Below are 18,545 nucleotides of genomic sequence, written 5' to 3'. Positions count from 1 at the left end.
CTGGAGTTACTCAGGGGACCGTATCAAGTGACTGGGAATCCAACTCATGTGGGCCCCAGGCTAGGCAGGTTCCTTATTTCCACCTGTACTGTATCTCCAGTTATGGTGCTGCTTTTTTGTTTGTTTTCCTTTTTTAATGATGAATTTATTGCCTCCTCTTGAACCCTCAGCAACTTCAGAGGGACATTTATTCCTATCACACCCCTCCCATTCCCATCAAGGGAAGCAGGAGTTTCCTCCAGGCTGGATGTGTGCCGCTGATCGAATATGCCAACACATTGATACACGAGGGAGTGCCCTGGATTAGCCTGAGAAAAGGGCGAGGCAGAGGTCTGGGGTGGGGGGGGGACCCCTTTTTATTGTCGCGTGCCTCTCGGGGGTGATGTGATGGCAGTGGACGGAGGTGGCTTTCTGGGATGCACCGCCCGATGGGGGGGCGTTCCTGATCCCCGGGAGGAGTGGGTGTTGGAGCGGAGGGGCTCGACCTCACCTGGCCCAGCTGCGGCGTGCTGGGCTCCCCTCCTGGGGTGCGGGGCCCGGAGCCAGGGGGGCCGCGGTAACAAAGAGGAGCCGCGCCGGGGCCGAGGCCGCGGGTAGCTGGCCTATCCCCGGCGGCTGACCTCCCAGTGGGCCTCGGCAGTTGGCTGCTGGGCGAGTCGCTCTGCCGGCTCCCCGGCTCGCCATTGGCTGCCAGGCCCGGCGGGGGCTCGCGGAGGACGGGATGAAGTTGGGGGGCGGGACGGGCTTCCGGCGGCGGAGAAGGGGAGCGGGCGGCCGCCGGCTGGGGGAGGGGGTGTCGGCGCGCCGCGGAAGGCCGTGCTCCGAGCGCCTCGCACCCCGAGCCGGAGCCGCCGCCTCCCCCTCCCCGCCGGGACCCCGCAGCCCCGTTCCCAGCTCCCGGCCCAGGCTGGGGTCGAGTGGGCAGAGCTGCCCCTGGCGGGCGGGGCGGAGCTCGGGCCCCCACCCCCGGAGCGCTGCGGAGCGACCTCTCCTCCCTTGCGAGGCTTCAGGTGTGTGCGTGCGTGTGCGTGTGTGTCTCTGTGTGTGCGTGTGCGTGTGCGCTTGCTTTTGCTACTGCAACCTCGACTTCAGCCGACTTAACCTTGTGAGCCGAAGGGACATGGCTTGGGAAGTAAGATCACCGCGTCCCCTCAGTTCATTTTTATTTTGCATTTTCTCTTCTTCTACCTTACATTCCCTTCCTTTCTTTTCATCTCACCTCACCTCTGCAGCAGGCTCTGGAGGTTGACGACTCTTATCTCTTACTGATGTGTCAATGTCGGTGGGTTGGTTGGCAGTGGAGTGAAAGAAAGAACAGAAGAAAAGCGGAGCTCATTCTTGTGCGACATCTGATGCAGTAAGCAAAAAGAAAAAAGGAAGGGTTTAGGGCAGAGTGGGCTTTTTAAACTCTTGCATTCATGTCAGTTGAGGCTGTCTTCACCATTTTCTTACTTGGGACTACTTTCATCAGTAAAAACCATTCAAAAAAGGAGATGCTCCTGCAAAGAGGAAGCAACCCCTGTCAAGTGGTGGATAGAGAAATTCTGAAAGCTATTAACTCTGCTAAACTACATCTCTTCCCAGTACATTGCCACCAGCTTTGTAGTAGTACTCTACCATGTCGGAGAAACCTAGTGGGCAAACTTATTTGTGGTTACTGAAACTTGAATGTGGATATATATATATTTAAATTGGGGGGTATATGTATGTGTTTTATATATATATTGTGTGTGTGTGTGCGTGTGGGGTGTGTTTGATACACCAAGCAGTGCTTCTGCTGGCTCTGTAGTCAGGGATCACCCCAGACAAGCCTTATGTGCCTGTATATGGTGCCTGAGTTGATCGGTCACATGCAAGGCAAACACCCCTCTATCTCTCTTGCATTTTTTTTTTTGTTTTTGTTTTTTGGGCCACACCCGGCGGTGCTCAGGGGTTACTCCTGGCTGTCTGCTCAGAAATAGCTCCTGGCAGGCACGGGGGACCATATGGGACACCGGGATTCGAACCAACCACCTTTGGTCCTGGATCGGCTGCTTGCAAGGCAAACGCCGCTGTGCTATCTCTCCGGGCCCTCTCTCCTGCATTTTAAATGAAAGTGTTGGGATAAATTTATTTTGAGGTTGTTGATAAAGACAAGGATCCTGCCAGAAAGGATGAATATAAAATTTTTGGACAGCTCTTTTGTCCAAATATTCATTGAAAATGATTCAGAATGTATTCTTGTAATCTAGGTTTAGTGATCAGTGATGGTTCAGACTGAAGTTCGATTTTGAAGTCAGAATTTATAATACCTGGAACTGTTTTTTCACTATAGTCTTAACTGCATTAAAGTGTCTTCTTTGCGTGGATTTACTGTCCTTAACCAATAAGGAACACTTTAAGGTGAAAGCATGTAGTTTAAAGGACACATACGGATGATGGGACAGCTCTGTAGAGTCGTAGCATAATTGGCTCACTTAATTTTTTTAAATTTTTGTTTCTTGACTAATTTGTTTAATCAGTATTTTGCCTGGTTAGTTCAGTGATTTCCCCAAAGAATTCTCTCCCCAGGAGACAGAAAGGCCATATGTATAGAAATAATCATAGGTGTATCAGTACTGATCTCAAAATCACATCTAAGGCAGATGAAAATCCTCAGATTTGGATTTCTTTTTTTGCAGGGGGTGGGGGGTGGGGCACACCCAGTGGTTCTCAGGCTACTCCTGGCTCTGTGCTCAGAAATCGCTCCTGGCAGGCTCAGGGGACATCTGGGATCCCAGTGATCGAACCCGATCCATCTCCAGTCTGCAGTGTGCAAGGCAAATGGCCTTCCGTTGTGCTATTGCTCTGGCCCCAGATTTGGATTTCTTTATGAAAATGACATGAAACCATAACTGTTCATAATTTCTTTTTTTGTTTGTTTTTTTTTTTTGGTCACATCCGGCAGCGCTCAGGGGTTACTCCTAGCTCTATGCTCAAAAATCGCCCCCGGCAGGCACAGGGAACCATATGGGATGCCAGGATTTGAACCACCATCCTGCATGAAAGGCAAGCGCCTTACCTCCATGTTATCTCTTATATTGAGAGAACATGTGGTGTTGCTGAGGTTAAAGTAGCTGACTTAATATTCTCAAACAAGCAGTCTGTTTTTATTCACTTTGCTTACTTCTGAGTCACAGTTTAGAATGTGTTCAGAAAAAGGGCCCTGTGTTCTCTCTAAAGGGAGATGTAAGCCCAATCCCCCATTCTAAAATGATTCCCTTGAGAAAGTGAAAGAGAAGATTGGGCCCTTGGCATTGTTTGGCACTCATAATAACCTGTTGTAGCATTGTAAAGTCTGAAGTTGGGAAAAAGCTTGCATATAGTGCAAAAGCATTAAAGGCAAAAAGGTTTAGGAATGCTGCTCCATCCGTGACTTATTTTGAGATCAAATGTATTCATATGGAGATGTGGCTGGGGTAGTTTTCAACCTTGTCATTCATGTTGCCAGAGACAGTATTTTTCATGTTTAAGCACAACCCCTTTCCCCAGGGCTTGACTCTTGGAAGCTGAATCTTTTGAGGAAGTTGTTTACTGTGAGTTTGAATCTAGAGGGTAGATCTTATCTGCTCACAGATGAGAACTTCAAATTGATTGCTGATGAGTTTCTGAACCCTTTCTAATGAATGGTCTCTAGGCAAAGTGCATCTCAGTCAGCTTAGTCTTCAGTAGTTTGCAGGTCAGCCTTTCTGATCATACTGCCCTTTAAAAATCCTTGTTGGTTGAAACCTGAGTGATAGCATTTGCCTTGCACGTGGCCTATCCTAAGGATTGTTAGGAGGGATTTCGGAGCCCAGAGACAGGAGTAACCCTTGAGTACTGCTGGGTGTGGCCCCAAACCCAAAATAAGGAGGGGCCAGAGCAATAGCATAGCTGCTAAAGCATTTGCCTTGCATGCAGCTGACCCTTGTTCAATCCCCAGCATCCCATATGGTCCCCCAAAGTGATTCCTGAGCTCAGAGCCAGGAGTAAGTCACTCCCGAGGACTACCTGTTATTTCTCCCTCCCCCCAAAAAAAGAATCCTTGTTGGGATGGAGAGATACCTAAATAGTTCATTCAGTGGTCTTAATAAGCACAAGTTTTGCACACAGGAGTCTGGGGTATTTGATCCCTGACACTGCATTTCTTCTCAGTATTACTGGTGTCCTTTCCCTCACTTCCCTAAAAAATCGCTTTTGTTACCGGGGTTGTTGCTTAGTGGTAGCATATTTGCCTTGCTTATGTGAGACCCTGTGGGACCCTTGTGTGTGACCCCCAGAATAGGATGGGGAGTAAGTGGGAGGTAAGAATCCTCATTGTTACTCTGACTTAAAAAAATGTGTGTACCTCAATTCATCAGAGATAACAGCTTTTGGTAACCAGAGTCAGTAGACGTAGTTTTCTTCTGGGTTGAGTGATGGGTAGGGTTGCTCTTCAATATTGATACCATTGTACTTGATTAATTTTAGTTTTCTTGCTAATAACTCAGTGAACTAAGGCATTCATTTTGGAAACATGCCAATGATAACACTGCCCTTGGCCCTGGATGGATGGAAAAATAGGACAGAGTAAATAATTGAGGGCATAAATAATGAATCTTCTAACTGAGCCCTGGGAGAGTGAAGGAGATTATCCTTGGAGTTGTTCAATCTGGCAGTGAAAGGGGAAAAGTCCACTGAATTAATTACTCTGAGTGTGTTTGATACTGCACTTATGAGACTGTTAGAGACCTCAAAACAGATTTGTTTAGCAGTATAAAGTTTAATCCCCCCTTTTTGGTATGTTTTGTTATTAAACCTAGTCCCCATATTGCTCATTTATTTTTAGAATCCGAACCTTTGTTTCCTTCTCCTCTGAACAAATGACAATCCTGTTTGACCAGATTAAAAATACTTTAATCTTGGGGCTGGCGAGGTGGTGCTAGAGGTAAGGTGTCTGTCTTGCAAGCGCTAGCCAAGGAAAGACCACGGTTCAATCCCCCGGCGTCCCATATGGTCCCCCCAATCCAGGGGCAATTTCTGAGTGCTTAGCCAGGAGTAACCCCTGAGCATCAAACGGGTGAGGCTCGAAAAACTAAAAATAAATAAATAAATAAAATAAAAAAAATATTTCAATCTTAAAGACATTTCATTATCAGCAAATTCAGATTTTTAATTAAAAAAAATTTTTTTGAGGGGAGGGACAGGCTCACCTAGTGGTGCTCTGGCCTTAACCCTGGCTCTCTGCTCAGGGATCTCTCCTGGTGAGGCTCAGGGCACCATATGAGGTGCCGGGGATCCAACAGTAGATTGGTTACATGCACAGCAAATGCCCCGCAGCTATGCTATCATTTTAGCCCCCTGTAAATGCTATTTTTATAGAAGTAAAATAGAGAAAGCCTGAGCTTGCTTTAAGGAATTCTTGGTACCTTGAGTATATATTACACTTTGAAATTAAGCATAAACGAAGTATGGGGTTGTAGGGCATACTTTTATAACAACTCACAAAAGACTAAGACAAGAGCTTCTTTAGTCCAAGAATTATTTCAAGTATTAACATAAATATTTTTACTTTTGGATCAGTATCACCATTGAATTAAATAAGCAGTTCATTTGTGATCTCAGCATTTCTCCAAGGAGAGAAAACTGATGCCCTGAGAGTGTCTGTCAAGTAAAGCAGATCCAGAGGTCATTTTCCTTCTGAGTTTCAAATATATTTAACTCTTTTTCTCCAAGAACTACTTTCATGATCTCAGTTTGAAATGATTTAAAAATTTTTTGCCTCTAGCCTGAAAAGCTATTTTTATTTATCTTAGTAGTAAAGAAAATTCAAAACCAAGATGCCATTTTCATTAAAAGAAGGTTCAGGGGCCTGAGAGATATGGAGGTAAGGTGTTTGCCTTGCATGCAGAAAGACCGTGGTTCGAATCCCGGCATCCCATATGGTCCCCTGAACCTGCAAGAAGTGATTTCTGAGCATAGAGCCAGGAGTGATCCCTGAGCGCTGCCGGTGTGACCCAAAAACCAAAAAAAGAAAGAAAGAAGGTTCAGAATGAACTGTTGGTGGTAAAAGAGGAGGTATAAAGGGAGGTCCAAATTGAAGATTTAGGCCTGAGAGATAGCACAAAGGTAGGGCATTTGCCTTGCAAGCAGCCGACCTAGGACCAACGGTGATTTGAATCCCAGCATCCCATATGGTTTCCCCCTTCCTCCCCATGCCTGCCTGGAGTAACCCTTGATCACCGATTTATTTTGTTTAATGTTGGAGTTAGAGAAAATGGTCCCTCCAAGCATTAAGCCAGGAGTAGCCCTTAAGCACTGATGGGTGTGGCCCAAATGCCATCATTTCTCTCCACCCCCAAATTTTTAGTGCTGCTGAATTCTTGGACAGAAACACTGGGCTGAGTAGATCAGATTTTCTCATGGATTGGATTGTGTGGTTTTTGTTTTGTTTTGTTTTGGCCACACCCAGCAGTGATCTGGGCTCAGATATTGCTCCTGTCAGGCTGGGGGGGGGGGCATATGGAATGCTAGGAATAGAACCCAGGTTCGTCTTGGGGTCAGATGAATACTCTACCGCTGTGCTATCTCTCAAGCCCCCTGGGTTATATTTTATGAGCAGAATGTGGGGGTTCATTTCTGATCGGAGAAAAATCAGTTCTTGATTGTCTATGTAAAATGGCAAAGAGACAGACATGTACAATCCAGGTATTTCCAAGACCATATTATTATCATTATGATGATTTCGAACCAAACCTGGTATCAATTCAAGGGTTTCTCCTGGCTCTGGGGACCATATAGATTGCCAGGGATCAAACCCAGGTTGGCAAGTGCAAGGTAAGCATCCTACCTGCTGTACTATCTCTACAGCCCCTAAAACTACTTTTTTTTTTTTTTTTTTTTTTTAATTTTAGTTTTTGGATCACAACTGGCAATGCTCTTAGCTCTACGCTCAGAAATTGCCCCTGGCAGGCTCAGGGGACCATATGGGATGCCAGAATCCTGTGTCGGCGGAATGCTGTGCTATCTCTTCGGTCCCTAAAACTACATGTCTAGCTACAGTGTTTATTTCCTGGGGGAGGGGTGGTGGTAATGGGAGGGGTGGGGTGTGTTGTGTTTGCTGGGAATCCAATCCAGGGTCTCATGTACACTAGCCATTTAAGATTTTATTCTTTTTTCCTTTCCTGTGCTTGTGTGTGTGTGTGTGTGTGTGTGTGTGTGTGTGTGTGTGTGTGTGTACACTAGCCATTTATGATTTTATTTTTTCCTTTCCTGTGCGCGTGTGCGTACGTGCGTGGTTTTTTGAGCCACACCCCGCAGTGCTCAGGGGTTATTCCTGGCTCCATGCTCAGAAATTGCTCCTGGCAGGCACGGGGGACCATATGGGATGCCGGGATTCAAACCGATGACCTTCTGACTTACTTCCATGCTATCTCTCTGGCCCCCTTTCCTGTGCTTTTTAAACTGGGATTTTCTGGTTGAACACAGAGACCATAAAGGCTTTCTTTCTTTTTTTTTTTTTTTTTTTTTTTGGTTTTTGGGTCACACCCGGCTGCGCTCAGGGGTTACTCCTGGCTGTCTGCTCAGAAATAGCTCCTGGCAGGCACGGGGGACCATATGGGACACCGGGATTCGAACCAACCACCTTTGGTCCTGGATCGGCTGCTTGCAAGGCAAACACCTCTGTGCTATCTCTCCGGGCCCAAGGCTTTCTTTTTACTTCTGCTCAATCAAGAAACCATGAGTGCATTATATCCCTGAGCTTGGATTATACTTAGCTTTTCTTTTTTTCTTTTTTTTTAATTCCTTTCCTCTTTTTTGTTTTTGTTTTTGTTTTTGGGCCACACCCAGCAGTGCACAGGGGTTACTCTTGGCTCTGTGCTCAGAAATCTGTCCTGGCAGGCGGGGGTGGGGGTGGGGGGTGGGGGACGGGACTGCATGGGAAGTTGAGGATCAAACTTGGGTCTGCCATGTGCAAGTCAAAATCCCTACCCATTTCACTCTTTAAAAATATGCTTTTCCCAAAAAAAAAAAATGCTTTTCCTTGTTGATAATTTGATTTATTTAACTTATTTTGGTTTTTGGGCCACACCTGGAGGTGCTCAGGGGTTACTCCTGATTCTTTGCTCAGGAATCACTCCTGGCGATGCTTGGGGGACTATATGGGATGCTAGGATTGAACCAGTGTTGGCCACATGCTAGGCAAACAATCTACCTGCTATAACTTTGCTATACTATCTATTTAATTCCTTCCTCTTGTTGATGATGTTGATGTGATGATGACTACTATTAGAGGGATGGGTTGCTTGTACTGTGGTGTTTGTTTCTATTTGGGGTCATATACAGTGATACTTTGAGTAGGGATGGGTCCTAGCAGTACTTGAGGGACTTGGTGGTGCCAGGATCAAACCAGGCTCCCAGAAGTTGTGCTTCCTTCCAACCCTTAAAATGCCCCAGGAAATTAAGTTGTGTGTTTGTTTTGTTTGTGGGTTACGCCTAGTTGTGCTGGGGCTTAATTCTGGCTCACTGGACCATATGTGGTGACGAGGATGGAATCCAGGTCGGCCATGTGCAACACAAGGGCCCTACTCACTGTGCTATTATTGTTCTGACCTCAACAGTGGTAAGATAGGACACAAAGTATCTTTTTCTTTTTCTTTTTTGGGTCACAGCCAGTAGTACTCAGGAGCAATCAGAAATCACTCCTGGGAGGCACAGGGGACCATATGGGATGCTGGGATTCGAACCACCGTCCTTCTGCATGCAATGCAAACGCCCCTACCTTCATGCTATCTCTCCAGAACTGGACATAAAGTATCTTATCTCTGGCCCCAACTTAAACTTTAAAGCTAGTTTTTGGGGCCTGGAGAGAGAGCACAGAGGCCGATCCAGGACCAAACGTGGTTGGTTGGAATCCCGGTGTCCCATATGGTCCCCCGTGCCTGCCAGGAGCTATTTCTGAGCAGACAGCCAGGTGTAACCCCTGAGCACCGCCAGGTGTGGCCCCAAAACAAACAAACAAACAAAAAAAAAAAAGTGTGACAGTGGCCACCGCTGTTGTTTGCATAGGCCCAGAAAAATATGGGGAAAACAGAAACAAATATCCTTGGCCTTGCTGGGCCATTTCTATAGAGGGTGCGAGATGTAGCTTTGGGCTGTTCTAGTTTACCAGAAAGGGGAATCTATACCCCACCCTCCTTTCTTGAGAATGCCACAGAGGTATCAACCCAGTTGGGCTACCAGGGGCCATTATTTTCTTTTAAATATATATATATATATATATATATATATATATATATATATATATGCATATATATACACACATATATATATATTTAAATTAAAACAAGGAACCAGGGATCAGAGAGATAGCATGGAGGTAGGGCATTTGCCTTGCATGCAGAAGGATGGTGGTTTGAAGCCCGGCATCCTATATGGTTCCCTATGCCTGCCAAAACCGATTTCTGAGCAGAGAGCCAGGAGTAACCGCAGAGCACTGCTGGGTGTGACCCAAAAACCAAAAAAAAAAAAAAAAAAAAAAGACCAGAGAAATAGTATAGTTGGGTAAGTGCTTGCCTTACACACATCTGACCCAGATTTTATTCCCTAGCACCACATATGGTTCTTAAAGCCTGCCAGGAACCTTAGGAGTCATCTCTGAATGCTGAGTCAGGAATAAACCCTGAACATTGCTGAAAACTAAAACAAAAAGAAAAGAAGATAGAGAAGGGAAAAAAAAGAAGATAGGGAAGAAAGGGAAATAAAAAAAAAAAGTGAAATCAGTGACTGGAAAGATAATACAACAACAGTTCAGATGCTTGCCTTGCACATTTGCACTTAGCCAACCTAGGTCTGATCCCTAACACTCCATATGGTTCCCTAAGTGAGGAGTAAGCTCTGAGCACCTGGGGTATGGTTCAAGAACCAAAAAGAAAACTAAGGAAAAGTATGCAGGGCCAGAGAGATGAATCTAAGTGTTGAAGTGCAAACTTTGCAAGCGAGGGCCTTTCTGTGTCAACATTAGCCCTACATGGTCCTCGTTAGCAGTACCAGTAATGACTCCCCTACTGGCCAGCACTGCCAAATGTGGTACAAAAAGCAAAAGAAAAAAAGGAAGCAGAGGGACCACTTTATCCTTTTTTCTTTTTTGTACCCTCTTCTTCCCCGCCCCCCCTACAAGCAAGCAAGATACCTACCTATCTTTGCCTGTTTTACATATTGGTATTACTATGAAGAGAACAGGTTTCTCCTGTAAAACATAGTGCCTTCCTAAGAAGTCATAATGCTCTTATGAATCAGTCTCAGATTATATACATAGGGTCTGTGAAAAGCAGAGTCCGATACTAGATTCCAGGGGAAAGGGCACAATTTTGGCTTGAATTGAAGTCAAATGAGCCAGAGAGCAGGAATCTATCAACTCCAAAGTCCATTCAGCAGTGATTTAATCTTTGCTATTGAAGCAGATCAGTGGTGTCACTTACCTATCTAAAAATGAGATTACCAAGGTTTCTTTTACAAGAAGATAAATTATTAGTGTAATAGTAGCTCTCAGCTTTGCATAATGCCTCTTCTTACTGCTGCTGCTACCTGCTAGTGGCAGAGGGAGCAATTTCATATGTGGTACTAGAATGATCACGCTCCACTGCTTTAGGGTTCCATGAAAAATGCCATCAATCCTCAGCAACCTTGAAGCCTTAATATTTGGCTATTGTTAAAATTTCTCCTTATCAAAGAAAGCACTGGTTAATGATTTTCTCCTGGCCCAATATGTCGGGCATTAGCTGAAATTGCTGAGTGATTTGCATTGAGGAAACCATGAGAGCATTTTCTTGTTTGTCCACAAATTATCATTAGCAATTTCATTTGCAGATTGAAGGAGCAGGAGGGGTGGGCTCTTCGCCAGTTGCATTAGGGCGTCAGTTCAATTATGTCCAATTAACTTCTATTGCAGATAGTGGTGATAATTACTTGCAGTCAGTTTTTTGGCTGCAGTTATCCCAATGCTGAATAAAGTATGAGCTTGATGTATTTTAATAACCAGAATGACACATTATACTTTTACCTCCCTGAAATTATTTCTTTTTTCAAGCTTTTAAAAGGTAAATGAAGGGGCCAGAGTTATAGCACAGCCAGTAGGGTGTTTGCCTAGTCCTAGCACATGGTTGACCTGGGTTTGATCCCTTCATTTGGTCCCCTGAGCCTGACAGGAGTGATTTCTGAGCGCAGAACCAGGATGAGTGCCACCAGTGTGGCCCCAAATCCCTCCCAAAAAGGTAAATGAATATATTATAAAAATCTATCTTATGGGCCTGGAGAGATAGCACAGCGGCGTTTGCCTTGCAAGCAGCAGGTCCAGGACCAAAGGTGGTTGGTTCGAATCCCGGTGTCCCATATGGTCCCCTGTGCCTGCCAGGAGCTATTTCTGAGCAGACAGCCAGGAGTAACCCCTGAGCACCGCTGGGTGTGGCCCAAAAACCAAAAAAAAAAAAACAAAAACAAAAAAACAAAAAAATAATCTATCTTATAATTAAAACATATTTTTATTATTATTATTTTTTTTTGGCAAAGGGGATCACACCCAGTGGTATTCAGGGCTTATGACTTGTGTTAAGTAATCACTCCTGTAGAGGGATGAGTGAACATATAGAATACCAGACCAAGTTAGCCAAAAGAACCTAACTCCCCTGTATTATCTTCCTGGCCCCCAGGAACATATTTAAAATAATACTTTCGGAGCAGTCTTAGTAACTTTTTTGGGGGAGTCACACCCAGCGATGCTCTGGACTTACTCTTGACTGCTCAAGAGCTTGGGAATCATATATAGTGCTAGGGGACTGAATGAGAGAGCCTGCCGTATTCAAGGCAGTCACCTAAACCGCTAATATCTCTTTGCTCTTAATGGATTTTTATATTCCTTTTTTTTTGTTTGTTTGTTTTTTTTTTGTTTTTGTTTTTGTTTTTGGGCCACACCCGATTACTCCTGGCTCTCTGCTCAGAAATCACTCTTGGCGGGCATGGGAGACCATATAGGATGCTGGGATTCAAATCGCTGTCGATCCTGGGTTGGCCGCTTGCAAGGCAAATGACCTACCACTATGTTATCTTTCCTGCCCCAGGATTTTTATATTCTGTGATTATTAATTGCTGTATTTCCTGCTATTTATCATAGAATAGACTGAGGTGAAACTCATTCATAGCAGTATGTGCTGATTGTAAGATTATAACCATTTCCTTGCATGGGGGCCGGGGGGGGGGGGGTTGGGCCACACCCAGCAGCACTCAGAGGCTACCTTTACTCCTGGCTCTGCACTCAGAAATTGCTCCTGGCAGGGTTGGAGGAAACATATGGAATGCCTGGGATTGAATCTGGATTGGTCCCAGGTCCGCCATGTGTAAGGCAAGCACCCTACTCGCTGTGCTATTGCTCTGGCCCATTCTGCTTGCATTTTATTTTAATAAATTTGGGGTGGGGAAGAACACCAGCGGTGCTCAGGCATTGTAAGATGTCAGGGATTCTGGATTGAACTCAGAACTCCTGCATGCATGCAAACCATATCCTGCAGTCCTTTGAGTCATCTCCTGGGCCTGCTATGTTTGTTTTTGATGTTTTAGCCATTTGAGGGTATTATTCTTTGTTACTGCTACTGAGCTAAACTCTTCAATGAAAACCCCTGTTGTAGAATAACCACAGCCTACCAGCTGCTGTTGGTGTCAAAGTGAGAAGCTAGTTTTCATAGTACTTTTAGCAAGTCTGGAGATAAAGTTTATGCTGTCATTTGAAACTTTGTATATAATGGGAGGAAAGTGTTAGAACTCTGTTAACTCCAAAAGATATAACAAGACATTTTATTAAGCAATAGTGGGGCTTTGCTGAGGTTTGTTCAGGGAGTCTGTGTAGCAAAAAGAACCAAGGCAAGGAATACTAGTGAGAATTCCAAGCCTGAAGAAAAATCATTAATAGAACTTCCTTTACTGTAGACCTTTACCTCCCTCCTTTCCTCTCTCCTTCTGATTCAGGGCCTCTCAAGAGCAAGGCAAGTGCTTTACCATTGAACTGGATCCTACCAAGACAACTTTTTCTTACACCTGTCAGAGCTCAGGAGCTACTCCTAGCATTTTGAGGGATTGCTCCTGGAACTGTCAGTGGGTGGTGGTCAGGGAACCATGTTGAGTCTAAGGTGTCCAACTGGGGTTTCCTGTATGCAAAAGATGTGCTCCACCCATAATAGATAATTCCTTTGGAGCCTTTCTAAAACTAAAATTCTCCTTCCAAAGAAAAAAGAAGGGGCCGGAGCAGAGCGGTGGCGCAGTTAAGGCGTTTTTGCCTTGCACGCGACTGACCCAGGACAACCCGCAGTTCAATCCCCGGCATCCTATATGGTCCCCCAAGCCAAGAGCGATTTCTGAGTGCATAGCCAGGAGTAATCGATGAGCGTCACTGGGTGTTGTCCAAAAACCAAAAATGAATAAATAAATAAATAAATAAATAAATAAATAAATAAATAAAAAATAAAATTCTCCTTCCAGTAAAAATGTCTCCTGTGAGGCCAAAGCGATAACACAGCAGGTAAGGTACTTACTTGCCTTGTACACAACTGACCCAAGTTTCATCCCCGACACATCCCATAGGGTCCCTTAGCCTGCCAGGAGTGATTCCTGAGTGAAGAGCCAGAAGTAACTTCTGAGTACAGCCAAGTGTGACCCAAAAATAAAAATAAATAAAAAAAATTTTTTTTTTGGTTTTTGGGCCACACCCGGCGGTGCTCAGGGGTTACGCCTGGCTGTCTGCTCAGAAATAGCTCCTGGCAGGCATGGGGGACCATATGGGACACCGGGATTCGAACCAACCACCTTAGGTCCTGGATCGGCTGCTTGCAAGGCAAATGCCTCTGTGCTATCTCTCCGGGCCCAAATAAAAAAATTTAATAAAGGTCTCATGATGGGGCTGTGTAGTGTTAATTAATGATGGTGCTGGATGGAGATGGATGGATGGAGGGACCTTTCTCTGCCATCCCAGGCCATGTGGCTCTGCAACCCCTTCAGCTGGTGGGTCTGAGAGTGGCAGGTAGAAATCTCACTCACAATCAGGTTTCAGGAAGTACCAGCTTTATTCATACCCTATCCACCACATGTGTGGCCTATATCATAGCCAATTAAGCATTCAGCCATTCTTAGCTAGCCCTGCGTCTTAACTCCTTTCAGCCATCTTCCCTTTGACCTCCAAGCTGGCAAAAGACCAAAAGGGCCTAATCCCCTGGGTCAAAGGCCTTATATAACCTTCCAAGACCACTCTCCGGAATGGGAGGGGTCTTGCAGGTAAGGTTAAGGTGATATCCGGTTCCCAAGACCCCTCCCAGAAATAGGCGGGTCTCAGATAGATACACCTAAATCCAGGGTGGAGTTACAGGGCTGGAGAGGTAAGGCATGGAGGTAAGGCATTTGCCTTGCATGCAGAAGGACTGTGGGTGGTTTGAATTCCGGCATCCCATATCATCCCCTGAGCCTGCCAGGAGCGATTTCTGAGCGTAGAGCCAGGAGTAACCCAAGCGCTGCTGGGTGTGTTCAAAAAAACAAAAAATAAATAAAGGTCTCATGAATTATGAATGCATCATAGAGGTGGCATTAATAGATCAGAGTTGGGAGAGAATGTGAAGTATAGGTCGGAGAGATAGCAGAGTGGTAGGGCATTTGCCTTGCACGCGGCCAACCCTGGATAGATCCTGGTTTGATTCCCAGCATCCCATATGGTCCCCCGAGCCTGCCAGGAGTAATCCTCAAGCACAGGGCTTTGTGGGTGTAACCCCCCACAAAAAAAGAATGTGAAGTATAAGTACTAGAATGTTACTCAAATCAGTGTTAAGAGTACTGCCAGGTGTGGCCTCCCCACACACAAAAAAATAAATGGGGAGAATAGTACAGAGATAAAGCAGTTGTTTTGCACAGAGCTTCTCCCACTTCAGTCTTCAACACCACATATGGTATCCTGGACACTTTCAGGAGATAATCCTGAGCAATGCTGGCTATGGTTTAAATCATCTCCCTCGTGCCTTGGCCCCCTCCCCAAATGGCATAGAGTAAGAAAGATACAGGAAACCTAGGTGGCAGAAACCATCCTCTGTAGCTATTTACTACTTCAGAAATAAGTTAACAGGGGGCTGGAGAGAGCATGGAGGTAGCGTTTTTTTTGGCCTTGCATGCAGAAGGATGGTGGTTCGAATTCCAGCATCCCATATAGTCCCCAGCCTGCTAGGAGTGATTTCTGAGCGTAGAGCCAGGAGTAACCCCTGAGCGCAGAGCCAGGAGTAACCCCAAAACAAAAAAAGAAAGAAAGAAAGAAGTTAACAGAACTGTAGAGTGGGTAGGACACTTGCTTTGCTGACCAGGATTTGATTCCCAAGCACCACATATACTCTCCCTAGCCCCACCACGAGTGATCACGGAGCACTGCTGGGTGTGACGCAAACACAAGTGGAAAAGGGGTAAGGAGAGAGAAGGGAGGAGAAAAAGGCGATAGGAAGAAAGCTACATGTAGTAGAGTACAACTAGTTATCTTCCTTCTTTAGGTCGTTTGGGAGGAAGTTGCTAACTTGATGCTTACGGGCCGTTCCACAACAATCAAAACTAGGAAATCACATCGATAAATTACTGGCGTGTCATTCTCAGCTCCCACTCATTAAATGTAGGTAGTTGTAGCAGTCCACTAGTCAAATGTTGCTAAGCTGTAGCAGTGAAGTCCTTAAAAGAATCTGGATGAGCACAGTTCTTTATATTTATTTGTGTCTTGGTCTCCTCTTTAGCCTGGAATTCTTATTCAGGCAAGGATGACTTTCAGGATGTGCTGTTTAGTTGTTTTGAGGAAAGCCTTCAATTTAGGATTGTCTCATGGTTTCTCATGGTCAGTTTAGAGTATGCATTTTTCAGCAGGAATATTATGGGAGTGATACTTGTACTTCATTGTATAATTTCAGTTTTTAAGAATTATTTGACGGGCCGGAGAGATAGAACAGCTGTAGGGCATTTGCTTTGCAAGCAGCCAACCCAGGACTGACGTTGGTTCGAATCCCGGCCTCCTGACCGCTGCCCGTTGTGGCCAAAAAAAAAAGGATTATTTGTCGATTTTTTTTTTTTTTTTTTTGGTTTTTCAGGCCACCTGTTTGATGCTCAGGGGTTACTCCTGGCTAAGCGCTCAGAAATTGCCCCTGGCTTGGGGGGACCATATGGGACGCCGGGGGATTGAATTGCGGTCCTTCCTTGGCTAGCACTTGCAAGGCAGACACCTTACCTCTAGCGCCACCTCGCCTGCCCTGGTTGATTTTTTTGTTTTTGTTTTTGTTTTTGTTTTTGGGCCACACCCGGCGGTGCTCAGGGGTTACTCCTGGCTGTCTGCTCAGAAATAGCTCCTGGCAAGCACGGGGGACCATATGGGACACCGGGATTCAAACCAACCACCTTTGGTCCTGGATCGGCTGCTTGCAAGGCAAACGCCGCTGTGCTATCTCTCCGGGCCCCCGGTTGATTTTTTTAAAAAATTTTTTAAGTAACAAAAAAAAATTTTTTTTTTTTAAGTATATGTATGTCATTTGGGCTACACCTGATAGTGCTCAGGGTTACTTCCTGGCTTTGCACTCACGAAACACTCCTGGTGGGCTCTGCAGACCATATGGGATGCTGGGGATCGAATCTGGGTCCGCCTCATGCCAGGCAAGAGCCCTACCCACTGTACTATCTCTACAGTCCAGTAATAGTTGATTACTTGATTAAGCTGATGTCTCCTAGGCATTTAGCCATTTCCAATGTAAAATTCTTTTGTGGGGAACAGGGGTAGCCACTCCTGGAAATGCTCAGGACTTAAATCTGATAACTTAAACTCTGATAGTGCATGGTGGAACCATATGATGTGCCAGGTATCAACATTAGGTTGACTTTATGAAATGCCTTACCTGTGTATCAACCAGCCCTTCCTGAAGAATTCTTTTTTTTTTTTTTTTGGTTTTTGGGCCACACATGGCTATGCTCAGGGGTTACTCCTGGCTATCTGCTCAGAAATACCTCCTGGCAAGCATGGGGGACCATGTGGGATGCCGGTATTCGAACCATCCACCTTAGGTCCTGGATCGGCTGCTTGCAAGGCAAACACTGCTGTGCTATCTCTCTGGCCCCTGAAGAATTCTTTTTTTGTTTGTTTTGTTTTGTGGTCAGACCCAGCAATGGTCAGAGGTTACTCCTGAAGGTACTTAATGGTGGGGTGCTGAGAATTGAGCCCAGGCTGTGTATGGGCAAGGAATTCTTAGGATAATTTTTTTGTGTGATAATTCTCAAAGATGATACATTTTTTTGTTTGTTTGATTTTGGCCAACACTTGGCAATACTTAGGGGTTATTTCTAACTTTGTACTCAGGAATTACTCCTGTGGGCTCTGGACCATATAGGATTGAACCCTGGTTTGCCACATGCAAGACAAGTGCCCTACCTGCTGTATTATTTCTCCAGCTCCTATATGTAATAATTTCTGATAGGAACTTCTATAGAGCCTCTATAAAAATTAAAAAATAACAAAGCCCTTGCCATGCTACCTGAGAGTCATAACTTGAAGCTCTTTATGTTTTATACTCTTCCTATCTCTCATATCCAAGGAATTACCCAATTTCTGAAGCCATAGTTTTCTGAAAGCAGGAGAAACTGCTAAACCTTAAACTCAGTAACTGAAAGTGTGATGAGAAAGGAGATGCACTTCACGCCCCCCCCCATTGCAATTCACTTAAAAAAAAAATCATAATAGTGGTTCCATCTGCAGAAAAAGAACAGAGATAGTCCTTGCTGGAAGAATGTTTTTATAGTTAAAGTAAACACCCACTGAAGTAAGGCCCAGGGAACTTTCTTATTTTAGGAACTGCATGTAAACAAAACAAAAACTCACAGAGGAGCCATGTAAACCTCCTAGGGAGTCAGGCTTATCAGTCTGCACAATTCTTTTGCTCCCTTCCATGAGAAGCTCGTAAATCATTCACCATGTTAAATAGATCAGTGTGTGACTTACAAATAGACATTTTCTGTTTGGGGATTTCCTGATAAAGATGGCTGTATTGTCATTACCTGTATTCTTTAATACAGTTTTCTCAGTGTGAATGCCAACTTCCTGGGGAACTTAGGTGGTGGGACTAATCTGTTTTTGTTTTTTTTTTGTTTTTGGGCCACACCCGGCATTGCTCAGGGGTTACTCCTGGCTGTCTGCTCAGAAATAGCTCCTGGCAGGCTCGGGGGACCATATGGGACACCGGGATTCGAACCAACCACCTTTGGTCCTGGATCGGCTGCTTGCAAGGCAAACGCCGCTGTGCTATCTCTCCGGGCCGGGGACTAATCTGACTCTTAGAATTTAAAGCTTTGTTTGCAGTTTTGCTGTGGAGTCACTTACTCAGTGCTTCTCGTTATTATTTTAGTTTCTGTAGGTGCTCTATTTATTGTGCTTAGGAATCCCTGCCAGTCATTTTGGGGGGACCACCCAGTGCGGGGGACCAAACCAGAGTCTTCTGTATGCAAATTGTGTACCCTAGCACTTTGAGCTCTCC

General features: G+C 45.1%; 2 protein-coding genes across 2 annotated transcripts in view; one reads left to right on the top strand and one right to left on the bottom strand.

Moving 5' to 3' along the window:
- The window catches only part of RPL23A (ribosomal protein L23a), a 130,740-nt gene that overhangs the window by 45,291 nt on the left and 66,904 nt on the right, over positions 1 to 18,545 (bottom strand). The gene's annotated exons all lie outside the window — the stretch shown is intronic.
- FAM222B (family with sequence similarity 222 member B) overlaps positions 1 to 18,545 on the top strand; it is an 82,966-nt gene that overhangs the window by 32,598 nt on the left and 31,823 nt on the right. The gene's annotated exons all lie outside the window — the stretch shown is intronic.

Source organism: Suncus etruscus, chromosome 1, assembly GCF_024139225.1.
Source record: "Suncus etruscus isolate mSunEtr1 chromosome 1, mSunEtr1.pri.cur, whole genome shotgun sequence".
NCBI classification, from domain to species: domain Eukaryota; kingdom Metazoa; phylum Chordata; class Mammalia; order Eulipotyphla; family Soricidae; genus Suncus; species Suncus etruscus.
The sequence above is the reverse complement of the archived record's forward strand: the minus strand, read 5'-3'. Positions and strand labels throughout refer to the sequence as shown.